The 13679-nt window shown below is 36.2% G+C and overlaps 1 long non-coding RNA gene across 4 annotated transcripts in view; it reads right to left on the bottom strand.

The window, feature by feature from the left end:
* Positions 1-1677: 1677 nt before the first annotated feature.
* LOC118193819 (uncharacterized) overlaps positions 1678-13679 on the bottom strand; it is a 110139-nt gene continuing 98137 nt past the window's right edge. For 2 of the 4 annotated variants that reach the window (XR_015038490.1, XR_004758996.2), the window contains exons 2-3: positions 3882-3980; positions 1681-2499 (exon numbers count right to left, since the gene is read on the bottom strand). This is a non-coding gene — a long non-coding RNA (uncharacterized LOC118193819). Of the gene's footprint in view, positions 2500-3881; positions 3981-13679 lie in introns of all 4 variants that reach the window. The other 2 variants (XR_015038492.1, XR_015038491.1) reach the window with 2 other exon arrangements.

Here is a 13679-nt window from a genome sequence, read left to right as displayed (position 1 = left end):
GATGTATGTCTGTTTCTCAATTTCAAAACAATATAGTAAGGTAATAACAGCGTGGTGACATAGGGGTGAAAATAAGTTTAAGCACTGTTAAAACACAAATAACTATTCGTTCTTTAAATGCACGGTAATAATTTCAGTATTCAATCGTACTCATGCATACATCTCAGATATAAGCAATTATCATGTTTTCCTCCAAATAACGCACATAAATAAACAAAAAAAAAAAAAAAAAAAATATCCAAAAAAGCTTTGTCAATAAAATTTACATGCGGATTAATCAATATCACTTCAAAATACTGAGTAATGTGCAATTTCTCACTATCACATACAACGAAACAAAATTGTTCACAAATTCCTATAAAGTTTATGTAAATCAATTTATTATATAAAATAACGAAGCAGAAGCGAATACATACCGAATCGCTTCGGAGTTGAACCAACATGCACAGCTTTTAATCTAGGTAACTTCAAATCAACATGTAGCAAACGTAAACAATCCGATCCGGTTAGGCTTAAGTACCTACCGGCTTGAAGATACTTGTAGCGCTCTAAACAAGCGTTAAAAATGCACAATACAGCTCTGAAACAACTTCAGATCACATTTTAATGTAGAATACAACGCAACATTTCAGATACACTATGTATTTACCAGGAAATAATGAGCTCACAGAACCACAGACAGCAAAGGCGCCGCGCATGCGCAGAACCAAACATTAATGCGTTAATCGAATGCCCAATGACTCACCAGCGGTCGATCGGTAAAGTCGCCGAACGCTGGTAGTTCGGTCCGAGGTTTGGTTTATTGGTTTAATTATGGCGAAGCACACTAGGGCTATCTGCCTAAGGGAAGAGATGCCTTCGTGGAAGACTTTCTAAGGGAAACTGGCTCGTATACGCGTCACACATGGGGAAAACCACGAAAACGCCCATGCAGTCAGCATGCGCCTTAAAGAGCCGTACATATAACAGACTCTAGCTAAAGCATAAATTGCAGGCTCTAGCTAAAGTTTCAAATATCAGTCAAAAAGGTTATGAGCTTTCATTTTTAGAACGTGTGTCAATTCGCAACGATATTGAGACAACCTGTATAAAAACAAATTATGGAAGTGTTTAAAGAACTGCAGAAATTGACAGCAAAAGTGATGACATCCTACCATCCATCAAATCTAGAAAAGCACTGCAAATTCTAAGGAAAACTATTGAAACAATAGCTGCTGTTCAAAACAGTAGTATATGCGTTTGAAAATTCAAATAACGCAAACAAAACCTTTTGGTTTCTTCCTTAACCGCCTCTTACAAACATCGAAACGGTTGATTGGAAGAAGTAAAATTTCATCGAGAACGTAATTATAAAAAATATTTTTATAATCACTTTTAAAATGAATATTAGAATGAATAATAATGAAAATCATAAATTACTTGTTAGTTATTTTATTTTAAAACAGCTATCCCGATTTGCAATACACAAATCGCCTTCTGTTAAACTCTGTTTGCAGCGGATTTTCATAAGATGATATTGTACGTTCATAAGACGATATTGACGAATTGCGAGTATTGTACGTATAAAAATGAGGTACGGACGTTGTTGTAGAACTAAATTCCAGCACAAGATTGCAGCACAAAAATTAAATTTCCAAATATTCCATTTGTTCGGAAGAAAATTTTTATTTCTTAATAACTTTTATTTATAGATTTAAATCTTTTACAGAAGTGCAGCTTGAAAATATATACGTAATTTTCTTTCTTCAAAAGAAAAAAAAAAAAAAAAAAAAAAAGAAACTGAAGCAAATATTTTGAAAACTGCAACCCATTACCAAAATGATACCACTTCCTCGTGCTGCCATCTAGTGTTCAACATAAATTGAATTGCTTATTTTCACTTTCAAAGTTTCGTTAAAAGATTTGTAAACTTTTGTATGTAAGCATTTATATTTTTTCTAAATTAAAATTTCTATTGGAACAATATTTGATTATGTCAATATGTCCCATAGAAAGTCATTAAGAGCAATTTATTTTCCTTTTATGCGTATTTTTTTTTTTTTTTTTTTTTTCCCTGGCAGCAATGTTGAGTACAAGGTTGAGTTCATTCACAAAACTATTAAAAAGAAACGATGTCTTATACAAATATTCACAAATTCATTAAATTGACAGCACATTCTTTTATGTAGCTTAGGCAATAGCCACCTATCGAAACTCATTTTCTGCTGATAAAAAATCTTTAATAAACCTAAGAAATTGCCTCTGCACAAAGTTGATCCACTTTAAAATAAAAGTATATAAAACTTTGAAGGTATAGTAGATATTTTATTTTTCATGGTAAATGGGAGTTTCTTATAAAGATTTCAGGAAGGCTAATGTAGATAAAATTTATTTTCAAATTATTCTTATTCAGACGACAATCACATTCTTGGGAAACTGGTCTTTGCTGCAATTTTATATTGATTGTTTTTGTTGCTGACCATTTTGATGTATCCATTATCACCCCAGTTTGTACCCCAACTGAAAAAGAAATATATGTATAAATTACTTCTATATATAATATATATAGAGAGAAATATATATATATACATATTAAAAAATCTGATGTGTACACCACATCACTTACTTGCACTTAATATTAAATTATACGCAATTTTTCTTGCGTATAATTTGCATTTAAACATATTGGATTGAATTAAATTTACTTCTGTTTACTACAGCGACACTCTGGGGCTAGCTTCACTTAAAAGCGTTATATTTCGTTCATATTATAAATCAGAATGCATATAAATTTATATCATTTGAAGAATTATCTAATTGTTTCCTCATGTTTTATTCAAATACTATAATGAATCTAAAACGATGTAGTATAAAAGAAATTAAGCAAACAAAACAAAAAAGGAACAGTTTTTTTACAGACGATTCAGTATTTCTCATTTAAATAATTCAGTTCTCCCTTCCCGACAAAGTAAAACACATAAAAACTCAAAATCTCTATATTAAAAATAACGAAGTAAATCCTTAATTTCTCGAATAAATTCCACAATGGATTAAACATGATTTAATTCGCAATAATATAAGAAGGCGTTATCTTTGATGTTGCGAAGCTTAGTTTGTTTAGATTGGCAACAAATCCGCTATTTTGCCAAGTTTAAAATGTAAACAAACATGTCTGCCATCGCCAAATTCATTAGACTTAGCCGCACTTAAACAACTTTTAAATTGTTTATAATTCCACAAATATTGCACGCGGATTTACTAAAGGCATAAAAACCTTAACCGGAAGATAAGAACAACATAATTCAATCATTTTTAAAGCAAAAAATGCACAACTTACAAACTTACAAAGAGTAAAGAAATTGAGATTACTGAGCCGGTTAACAGAGTGGATATAACAGAGTGGACATATATTTATATACGTTTGGTGCGGCCAAAATACGAGGTGCACATCTACATGTTATATAGCAGCACTATATACAAAATTTCAACGTTTTTGAGTTATTCGAAATACGTACGTACAGACGCCACGAAAAATTATCTTCAGAATTCATTTTAAATCAGTTTATAATTTTTTGGGGGGAGAAAGAGTCATTTATTCTGTCCTTACTTGCAGATGTCGAGCAAAAACATCGTTAAATTGCATTCGATAGCGGTCAAAATGGATATTTTCGTTGAAATATGATGCCTGCAAATTTTCGCGATTACAATACTTCCTTTTTACTTCGTACAAGGAAGCAAAAAGGGTGAAAATGGACATTCAGAGGCTAAATCCAACGCTAACGCAGCTGAGATTATTAATTGCTTTCTGTCCATAGAGCAAATATTTTTACTTTTACATTATAATTATACAGGTTTTAATTTGTAATTGTTGAAAGCTTAATTGATATTTAATTTTTGCATACTTTTTGTTCAAGTGTTTGACCGACAATCTGTTTTATGGATAATTTGCCCGGCATCTTCTTTCTCTCGAAATCTCATCGTGTGGAGGAAAAGTAAAGTATCTGAAAGTAAAATTAATGAATTCATTAAACTGAAATAATTCTTTGGGTTTTATTGGATTAAATTTCACTGAAATACACTGAAGTGACAAAAGTCATGGGATAGCAATATGCAAATATACAGATGGCAGTAGTATCGCTTAGAAAATGTATAAATGCGAAGTGCTTTGGCAGGGCTTTCATTTGTGTTCAAGTTATTCATGTGAAGAGGCTATGACGTGATCATGGCCGCATGACGAGAATTAACAGACTTTGAACGCGGAATGGTAGTTGGAGCTAGACGCATGGGTCATTCCATTTCGGATATCGTTAGGGAATTCAACATTCTGAGATCCACAGTGTCAAGAGTGTGCCGAGAGTATCTAATTTCAGGCATAACATCCCACAATGGACACCGCAGTGACCGACCACCTGCACTTAACGACCGAGACGTCTGCGTAGAATTGTCAATGTTTCACAGACAAGCAACACTGCGTCAAATAACCGCAGAAATCAATGTGGGACGTACAAGGGACGTGTCCGATAGGACAGTGCGGCGAAATTTGTCTTCCTAGGGATATGTCAGCAGAAGACCGACTCAAATGCCTTTACTGACAGTACGACATCGCCTGCAGCGACTCTCGTGGGCTCGTGAGCATATCGGTTGGTCCCTAAACGAATGGAAAACCGTGGTTTGGTCAGATGAGTCACGATTCCAGATGGTAAGAGCTGAATGGTATGGTTCGAGTGTGGCGCAGACCCCACGAAGCCATGGACCCAAGTTGTGAACAAGGCACTGTTCAAGCTGGTGGTGGTTCCATAATGGTCTGGGCTGTTTTTACATAGCATGGACTTGGTCCTCTGGTGCAACTGAACCGATCATTGACTGGAAATGGATACCTTCAGCTACTTGGAGATCACTTACAGCCATTCATGGACTTCACGTACTCAAACAACGATGGGATTTTTATGGATGACAATGCGTCATGTCACCGGGCCACAATTGTTCGCGATTGGTTAGAACATTCTGGACAATTCCAGCGAATGATCTAGCCATCTTGATCGCCCGACATGAATCCCATCGAACATTTATGGGACATCATCGAGAGGTCAGTTCGTGCCCAAAACCCTGCACCGTCAACACTTTTACAATTATGGAAGTCTATAAAGGCAACATAGCTCAGTATTCCTGCAGGGGACTTCCAACGACTTGTTGAGTCCATGCCACGTCGAGTTGCTGCACTTCGTGGGGCAAAAGGAGGACCGACAAAATATTAGGAGGTATCCCATAACTTTTGTCACTTCAGTGTATACCAGAGCGACGAAATACTATCCAATGTCAATAACTCTTGATCATTCTAACCGGAGCTCTAAATAAAAACACTTTATTTCTGAAAATGAAACTATATTTCATTTTCAGAAAAGAAGTTTCAGTGGGCAAATTTTATTTTAAAAATAAATAGGATATACTTGCACTTTATGAAATCATTGACTTGACATAAAGATGTATGCATTTTTATGAAATCTCTGAATTATCTTAAAGTTCCTGCAACTCGCAGGAGTTGTTGACCTAAGGAGGCGGGAAAATACATTAAATATACAAATTTGTACAGTTTAAACATAAACTTATTTCAGTATATAAAGGTCCATCCTCATCTGCATAGTAGCTTGTCATTTTGATGAAAATAAGAACTCATTACCTTTATAAGCATATAAGGTATTTCTCCCCCCTTCGTAGAGTGCCTTCGTGGTGTAGTTGTTCTGCTCGCTGGGCGGGTATCCAGAGGTCTGCGGTTCGATTCACGGCGAAGGCATTTGCTCATTTTTCGTCTCTCCGGCTTTTCCAGTTAACCTAATGTCTCTACAGTGGCGCCCGAACTAAAAGGGTGTTGGATGATGATTCTCCTCACCCAGGATTTGGCTATTGGGTCCCCTAAAAACCCCAGTCGCCCTTTAAAAGGGGGAATATATGAGGTATTTCTCCCGCCTTCCTAGTGTGCCTTCGTGGTGTAATGGTTCTGCACGCTGGGCCGGTATTCCAGAGGTCCGTGGTTCGATTCCCGGCGAAGGCGGTTGCTAAATTTTCATCTTGCCTGCTTCCAAAAAATACCTAATGTCTGTACAAGCAGTAATGCAGTTATTTGTAGTCCCGAAATACTGGAAGCTGTCGTAAATTTGTTTCATTCCCTGCCTAAATAATTAATTTGAAACGCAAAAGAAAATCTGACTTCTCCATCGATGTCCTGCATAGAGGTGTCTGTACCCTTGCAAAGATCCCATTTTCCAGATTTAAAGCTTATTTTCGTGTGGGTGCGGGTACTTTTATGCCAAGCACATATGACAGTCGTTTCCAAAAGCATTTTGGCTAACGCCCTTTGGCTAAAAATATTTTTATAATGTTCTAAAATTTTTAGACTTTCCTCTTACGAGGTGGAAATTAAAATATTTTATTCTGCACAGGGATGTCTCTTCTCGCTTTGAAATCGTTGAGTTTTGTAAACAAAAATGTCTTAGAGTTTTACAAAGTATGACACAGATAATAAAACAAATTCGGAATTTCAAAAGTCGGGCTTCCAGGTGTCCATATTCCGGTGGAGGAGTACGTTATTCAAAACTGGATGGCTCTAGGAACCGTTGATTTTTCTGAGTGCGAGAAACAGGCAGGCAGGCAGGCAGACACGCAGACACGCAGACAGACACGCAGACAGACACGCAGACAGACACGCAGACAGACAGACAGACACGCAGACAGACAGACACGCAGACAGACAGACAGACACGCAGACAGACAGACAGACACGCAGACAGACAGACAGACACGCAGACAGACACGCAGGCACGCAGACAGACACGCAGGCACGCAGGCAGACAGACAGACAGACAGACAGACAGACACGCAGACAGACACACAGACAGACAGACACGCAGACACACACACAGACACACAGACAGACAGACAGACACACACACAGACACACAGACAGACAGACACACAGACAGACAGACAGACACACAGACAGACACACAGACAGACAGACAGACACACAGACACACAGACAGACAGACAGACACACAGACAGGCAGACAGACAGACACACAGACAGACACACAGACAGACAGACACACAGACAGACAGACACACAGACAGACAGACACACAGACAGACAGACAGACAGGCAGACAGACAGACACACAGACAGACAGACAGACACACAGACAGACAGACAGACACACAGACAGACAGACAGACACACAGACAGACAGACACACAGACAGACACACACACACACAGACAGACAGACACACACAGACAGACACGCAGACAGATGTCTGCGTGTCTGTCTGGAAATGGAAAAAATGAAAAAAAAAATTGCCTAAAAATCACTAAAATCCTGACGTAAAACCACGAAAAAAAATCACTAAAAGCGTTTTGCATCTTTTCAAATTGTTTTTTCAAATGTGTTTCTCGCATTCGGAAATAACAACGGTACCTAAATCTCTGTGTGTGTAAATGGAAAAAATGAAAAAAAAATTGCCTAAAAATCACTAAAATCCTGACGTAAAACCACGAAAAACATCACTAAAAGCGTTTTGTATCTTTTCAAATTTTTTTTTTCAAATGTGTTTCTCGCATTCAGAAATAACAACGTACCTAAAACCATCAAATTTTGAATAACGTGGTCCTTCACTTGAACATGAATACCTAAAACCCTGAAACGAGAATTCGATTTATTGTCTATTTAATATTTTGTAAATTTTTTATTAACAAACTCAACGGTTCCAAAGCGAGCGGTGGTAACTCTGCACGAAAAAAATATCTCTGGCGGGGAAGACTGCCTATCGGAAATTCCAGAGATGTGCTGTTTTTAAATGCTTGTAACAAAAAGAGACATTAGTCCAAATGATCTCGAAAGGTGTATGTCTGTGTAAATGAAAACTACGCCTAAGAATCACAAAAAAACAAAATCAAGAAAAATCATCACCTAAAATCACGAAAAAATTACTAAAATCGTTTTATCGCTTCTCAAATTGCTGCCACTGTGTGTTTCTCGCATTGTGAAAAAACAACGGTACCTAAATCCATCAAATTTTGAATAACGTAGTCCTCAATCCGAATATGAGCTCCTGAAAGCCCGAATCTGGTATGTGTTTTATTGTTTATTTCACACACTGTATAACTTTAACGAATTGTTGATTAACAAATTCAAGGATTCCAAACGAGTGATTGGTAACACTGTACGGGGAAAAAATATCGCTAGCGGCCGAGACTGGGAACTTCTAAAGATATGCTGTTTTTAAATGATTTCAACCCAAAGAGACATTAGTCCAAATGCTCTGGAAAGGCGTATGTGTGTGTAAATGAAAAAATACCCCTAAAATCACTAAAACAATCACGAAAAAATTACTGAAAGAATTTCATCAAGCTACAAACTGCTGTCACCGTGCGCTTCTCGCATTGTGAAAATACAACTATTACTAAAGAAATCAAGTTCTGAATAACGTAGTCCTCTACCGATTATGAGCACCTGAAAGCCCGAATCTGTAATTTGATTTATTGTCTATTTAATATTTTGTCAATCATTTCCGGCACGCTACCTTTTAAAGTCGGAGTTTTGATTTAAAAAAAAAAGGTAGGCAGTCTAATTAGGTCTAAAGGAGTACACAAGTAAAATTTTGTGAAGATAGCACTTATCGTTTTAATGCTGTGGGTGTGCCCAAAGTGGCACACTGATTGAATAGAGCTTCGAAAAGAGTGCTGAAACGAGCATTGTTGTCAATGAACTGATCGATGAGATGCGGAGAAACAAAGAATACACGCTCTCAGTTGTCCTAGATTATCGGTGAGCCCGTTCTGGGCACATCTAGGGTTCGCCGTTTGATTTTAGGCAAGATTTCAAGGTAAAAATTTAAAACTAGTATAGAATAAGGAGGTTAGCATACAGCCATAAAAATAAAATAGAAATTTCTTTTCAAACAATTCCTTTTATACACCCCAAATGAGCTGTCATCTACTATAAATAAAGAAGGTTCAGAATAACCTATAAATCCTTTTTCATTCAATTTTTCTGTGCGTACAGAAGGGAATTTTTAGATGTGTCCAAACCAGACACACTGCCGCAAAGGGTTAAAACTTTAACGAACTTTTGATTAAGAAACTCAACAGTTCCAAAGCGAGAAATAGTAACACTGTACGGAAGAAAAATATATGTAGCTGGCTGTCTATACGACATTCTAAACATATCTAAATTAAAAAAAACCTCTTATTTAATTTTCCCTTTGTGTTTGAAATTGTTCTGATTTTTAATAAAATTTTAAAAGTAAAATTGCTTTTAGAGACAACTCAAAAAGATGGGAGTGGGAAGATTTAGCTAGAAAATAATGGCAACATGACAGCACACTGCATTGAAAAAATTTTAAGGTGTTCAGAGAGATTTTTTGTTGATTGCTTGTGTTGTTGACTAATATTCACTTGTCTGACTTATAGTCACCCCAAGCCCACGAAATTTCTAGAGGTAAGGAGGGCAAGATAAGCTTGTCTTCAATAACATACTTGAGCACCTGACAGCTGAGAGTACGATTTAGCTCAGCTCCGCATTTTGATGGAGAGCACCCCGGGGGGGGGCGGATCTCCCACACCTCTTCCTCTACCACTAACCTCTCGTTTAGAGGGCTTACGGCTCGTCACATATCTAAAGTTACCCCATGCCGAACGGACACTGTACGTTTACAAACATCCATGCCTTCACCGGGATTCGAACCCAAATACTTCGGCAGTCAGCGACCACTATATCAGTTGGTATTTTGTGAACAAAGATTAGGATAACTCAGAATGTAAGAACTGCTATAAAATTAGCAGATGCTCCGGGATATAGCTGATTGGCTTTCACGAGTGATCTTTGGAATTCGAAACCTTTAAACCGATAATATTTTGTGTTATCAATTTGAAAAGTGATTCAACGTTTTTAGTGATTCGACTCAAAATGCCATTTCGAGACTTTTAGCCCTTCTGCGCTAAAAAAGAAAAATCTGAAAGGTTTCAGATTTTAAATTACGTCCAAAGGGGCGTTTTTTTAACGTTTTGTATGTTATCTTTATTTGATAAATATCATGTTCTTTGCACTTAAACCATGAAATTCAGTTCAATAGCAATGTCGCAAAATAATTTTTAAATGAGCCTATCTTTAGAATTTCCGATACACAGTTCCGCGCGCTGGAGATAAAAAGATTTTTTTCTCCCGCCCTTAGAGTGTTGCCATTGCTCGCTTTGAAATCCTTGAGTTTGTTAATCAAAAATTCGTTAAATTTTTACAAAATATGAAATCGATAATAAAACAAATTCCAAATTTCAAATTTGGTCTTCACATGCCCATATTCGTATGAGGATTACGTCATTCAAAATTCGATGGATCCAGGTACCGTTGTTTTATCACAATGCGGGAAATATACATACATTTATGCAGATTTTTCATTATTTAATTTCTTCCAATATAATGCAGGACTCTAACATTTGGTGGCAACAGTTTGAAAAGTGAAATGGACATTTATAGTGATTCAACGTAAAATCGCAAAACGTAAACAATAGTCCTTCAAGGACAAAGCCTCTTTGGACTAAAAAGAAAAAAAAAATGAGGTTCAGCAGGTGAAAGAGCAGACTGGTAGACTGCGAGCTCATCGGAAACGTAAAACACGATAACAAACCCTTTTGGGCTTCAATTAAAATCCAAAACCTTTGATATTTCTTATTGTACTTATTTATGTATTATGCTACGTATTATTCATTCATATAAAAACACGGGAAAAATTCATAATGATTCATTTTTGTTGCCGATGTTTTGTAGACTGGACAGTTTCAGTAAAATGTAATTTCAGTCAAACTTCATCACCTTGTGTAACATACTTCATTTTCCTTCTAATATCGTAAAGATTCTGAGCACTAGTAGTTCGCCCGGGGTTCAAACCCCGGCGAACGGGCTGACTGCATGCGATTTTCGTGGTTCTTCCCAAATATAAGGCGCATACGAGACAGTTCCTGCAGAAAGCCCTTCATGAAGCTTTCCATCCTTTAGACAGAGTTTACCTTGAAATAATTAAAACAAATCAAATATTTTCATAACTGCGTGTTCAGATTTATTTATGTCTGTTGCATAAAAACTAGCACTGAATTTTTTTAAATTAGTTACTTCTTCATCCTGTTATTAGATCAGGTAAAGTTAGCTTCAAAGTGTGATCAAATTAAGATAAACATCAGGCAAAAGAAACCAGGCCAGCGTCAGAAAAAATAACTTTTAAGAAATATAACTTCTTTGAGTCTTTTGTTCATGAACATTTTCATAGAAATTTATTGTCATATCTTGTAAGTAGGGTATCTCCAAAGTTTTAAGAATTTAGGTATTTTTTTTATTTCGTCAGTTTTCATTAATATTACAGTGCAGTTTCTTTACACAATCCATATTTAACTGAATCCCAGCGGAAAATACACTTTTTAACTCGCCCTTAAAGACCGTTTTCGGTGCCTCTCTCTGTCTTTTTATGGCACGGTAAAAGTATCCAATCTTGCATCCCGTAAAAGTGTATTCAAATGTGCGAACAGGATTCTCTTCTCAGACTTTCAAAAATTTCTTCAGTTTTTCAGTTCTTTCCACGGAAGTGAAGGACTGCTCTTCGCGTCTTCCATGGTTGCAAAAATTGGGCTAAAAAATTTTCCTGTATCTGTCAACTATCCGGTTTGGTTTATTTGATTATGGCAATGCACTGCAGCGCTACCCACCTAATGGAATGAATGCCTTTGTCTAAGGGAAACTGGCGTGTGTACATTTTGCGTACGGGGGAAAACAACAAAAACGCTAATGCAGCCAGCCCGTTCGCGAGATTCAAACCGCGAACCGAACTACCAGTGTCCAGCGACTTTACCGCTCGGCCACTGCTGGGTCTCAACAGAGTCAGATTAAATAATTACTGCACGGAATAGCAGATTCTCCAGCAAAAATCTCGGTTTCCATCCCTTTAACTTTGTATGTCGTCTGCGCATGACCGGCACCATATTGCTTGTGGATTTTGTAGCTCTGAAAGGTGTATCATTTTTGTGGTAAAGAAGTGGTTTAGTTTTATTTTATGTGTGATATTGTGTTTTGAATATGTTTTGTGAAGAAGTTTATTTGTGCAATAAGATTTTTGTGTGATTTGTCCTACATCGGACCTGTTAAGCCTAACTACGCAGGTATGTAGGTACAAACTTTTAACTCTGATTGTTTTTGTTTACGAAACCTCAGTAAGGTGCTTAAAACTATTGATTTTAGCATTCATATTTAACTTTCGTCGATTATTATGGGATTTTAGTTTGCCACGTCAAACTTTACGATTTCGTGCGCGAAGAATTTAACATGATCATTTATATTATAATTTCGCACTCTCGCATATCTTTGAGTACTTTCACATCTTTTTATAATCTACTTTGACAATTCTATGTGAAATTAGTTAAAATATGCATATCTAAAATTTTGATTTTGCGGAACTTCTTTTGCGTCCATGACAGGCTTTTTGGCAAAAATTCGATAAACTCTTATGCTTTTTAGGATTATTTGTATGTATTCTGTTAAATTCTTGTTTCTTTATGATTATCGTATGTTTTCACGCTTATTTATAACTATTTTCGATACTTATATGTGAAATTAGCGGAAATATACATATTTGTAATTTTGATACTGCAAAATCTAAATTGCTTGCATGAAAGCATCTTTATTTAAAATATGATAAAATTTTGTGCTTTTTTGTACACACTATAGGCTTTCACACTGCTTTATAACAAAATTTTAATGTTTGCACGCATTTTTTCAGAATTGATGCGTTTTAGAAATATTGCCTATGTGTATTTTCGAAAGCGTGCATGATTGCCTTTTTGGTTAATCTTTGGATTATGGTAACTTGGCGACTTTTTGGCGAAAATTTCGCGACTATCCCTGCTACAGCAACTTGCTAGTTTTCTTTTTTTTTTTTTTTTTTTTTTTTACTCAACATTTTTTTCCAACAATCTGCTAGCCGAATTACGCATATGCTAGAACTTTTATGGAACAAAAGTGCTTAATCATAAACGAAGATTAGGTGCGAAATTGGGAGAAAGTGCAGAATCGCAAACTGCTTGCCGCGTTTTTAAGAATTGCACATACACGGTATCCATGTACACGTCGACCTATTTTCACTTAAAAAAACATCCCAGAATTGCACAAAAAATGGCATTGCGCACACTCTTGACTTTATCCATGTATACTGCTGAAGTCCTAGCTAGCAACCTTTACAGCCTTACCAAAATGTCGCCAAACTACCTGTTACCATATTCGAAAGATTAACCCCTTTTTCATGTCAGTTTCTGAAATATTTTTGTAATACCTAGTTTTTAGAGGGATTTCTCATCCGTTTATATATTCTGATTTTAATATTCTGAGTTTCTTTTTTATAATTTGAAGGTTAATAGGGTTACTGAGTTCGTTTAGTTCGAGAATTCACGGGATTTGCACCGGTAGGGACTTTTTGCCCTACTGACTAAAAACTGATTGTTATTAATTAATAATTATTTATTTGTGTTTTTAGTGTATATTTTAATTAAATTCCTCGCGTTCTTTCTTTACTTCGTACTACTGAATATTACACGACACTATTTAATGCACTATCATTACTGCTACCTAAGCTTTCCATGTGTTTGTTATTTTCCGAATTTTTAGGGAAGAA

This window comes from Stegodyphus dumicola, chromosome X1 (genome assembly GCF_044657685.1).
Source record: "Stegodyphus dumicola isolate Sdum_Otavi_A_Nest chromosome X1, ASM4465768v1".
NCBI classification, from domain to species: Eukaryota; Metazoa; Arthropoda; class Arachnida; order Araneae; family Eresidae; genus Stegodyphus; species Stegodyphus dumicola.
This window is presented reverse-complemented; position numbering and strand designations above follow the sequence as displayed.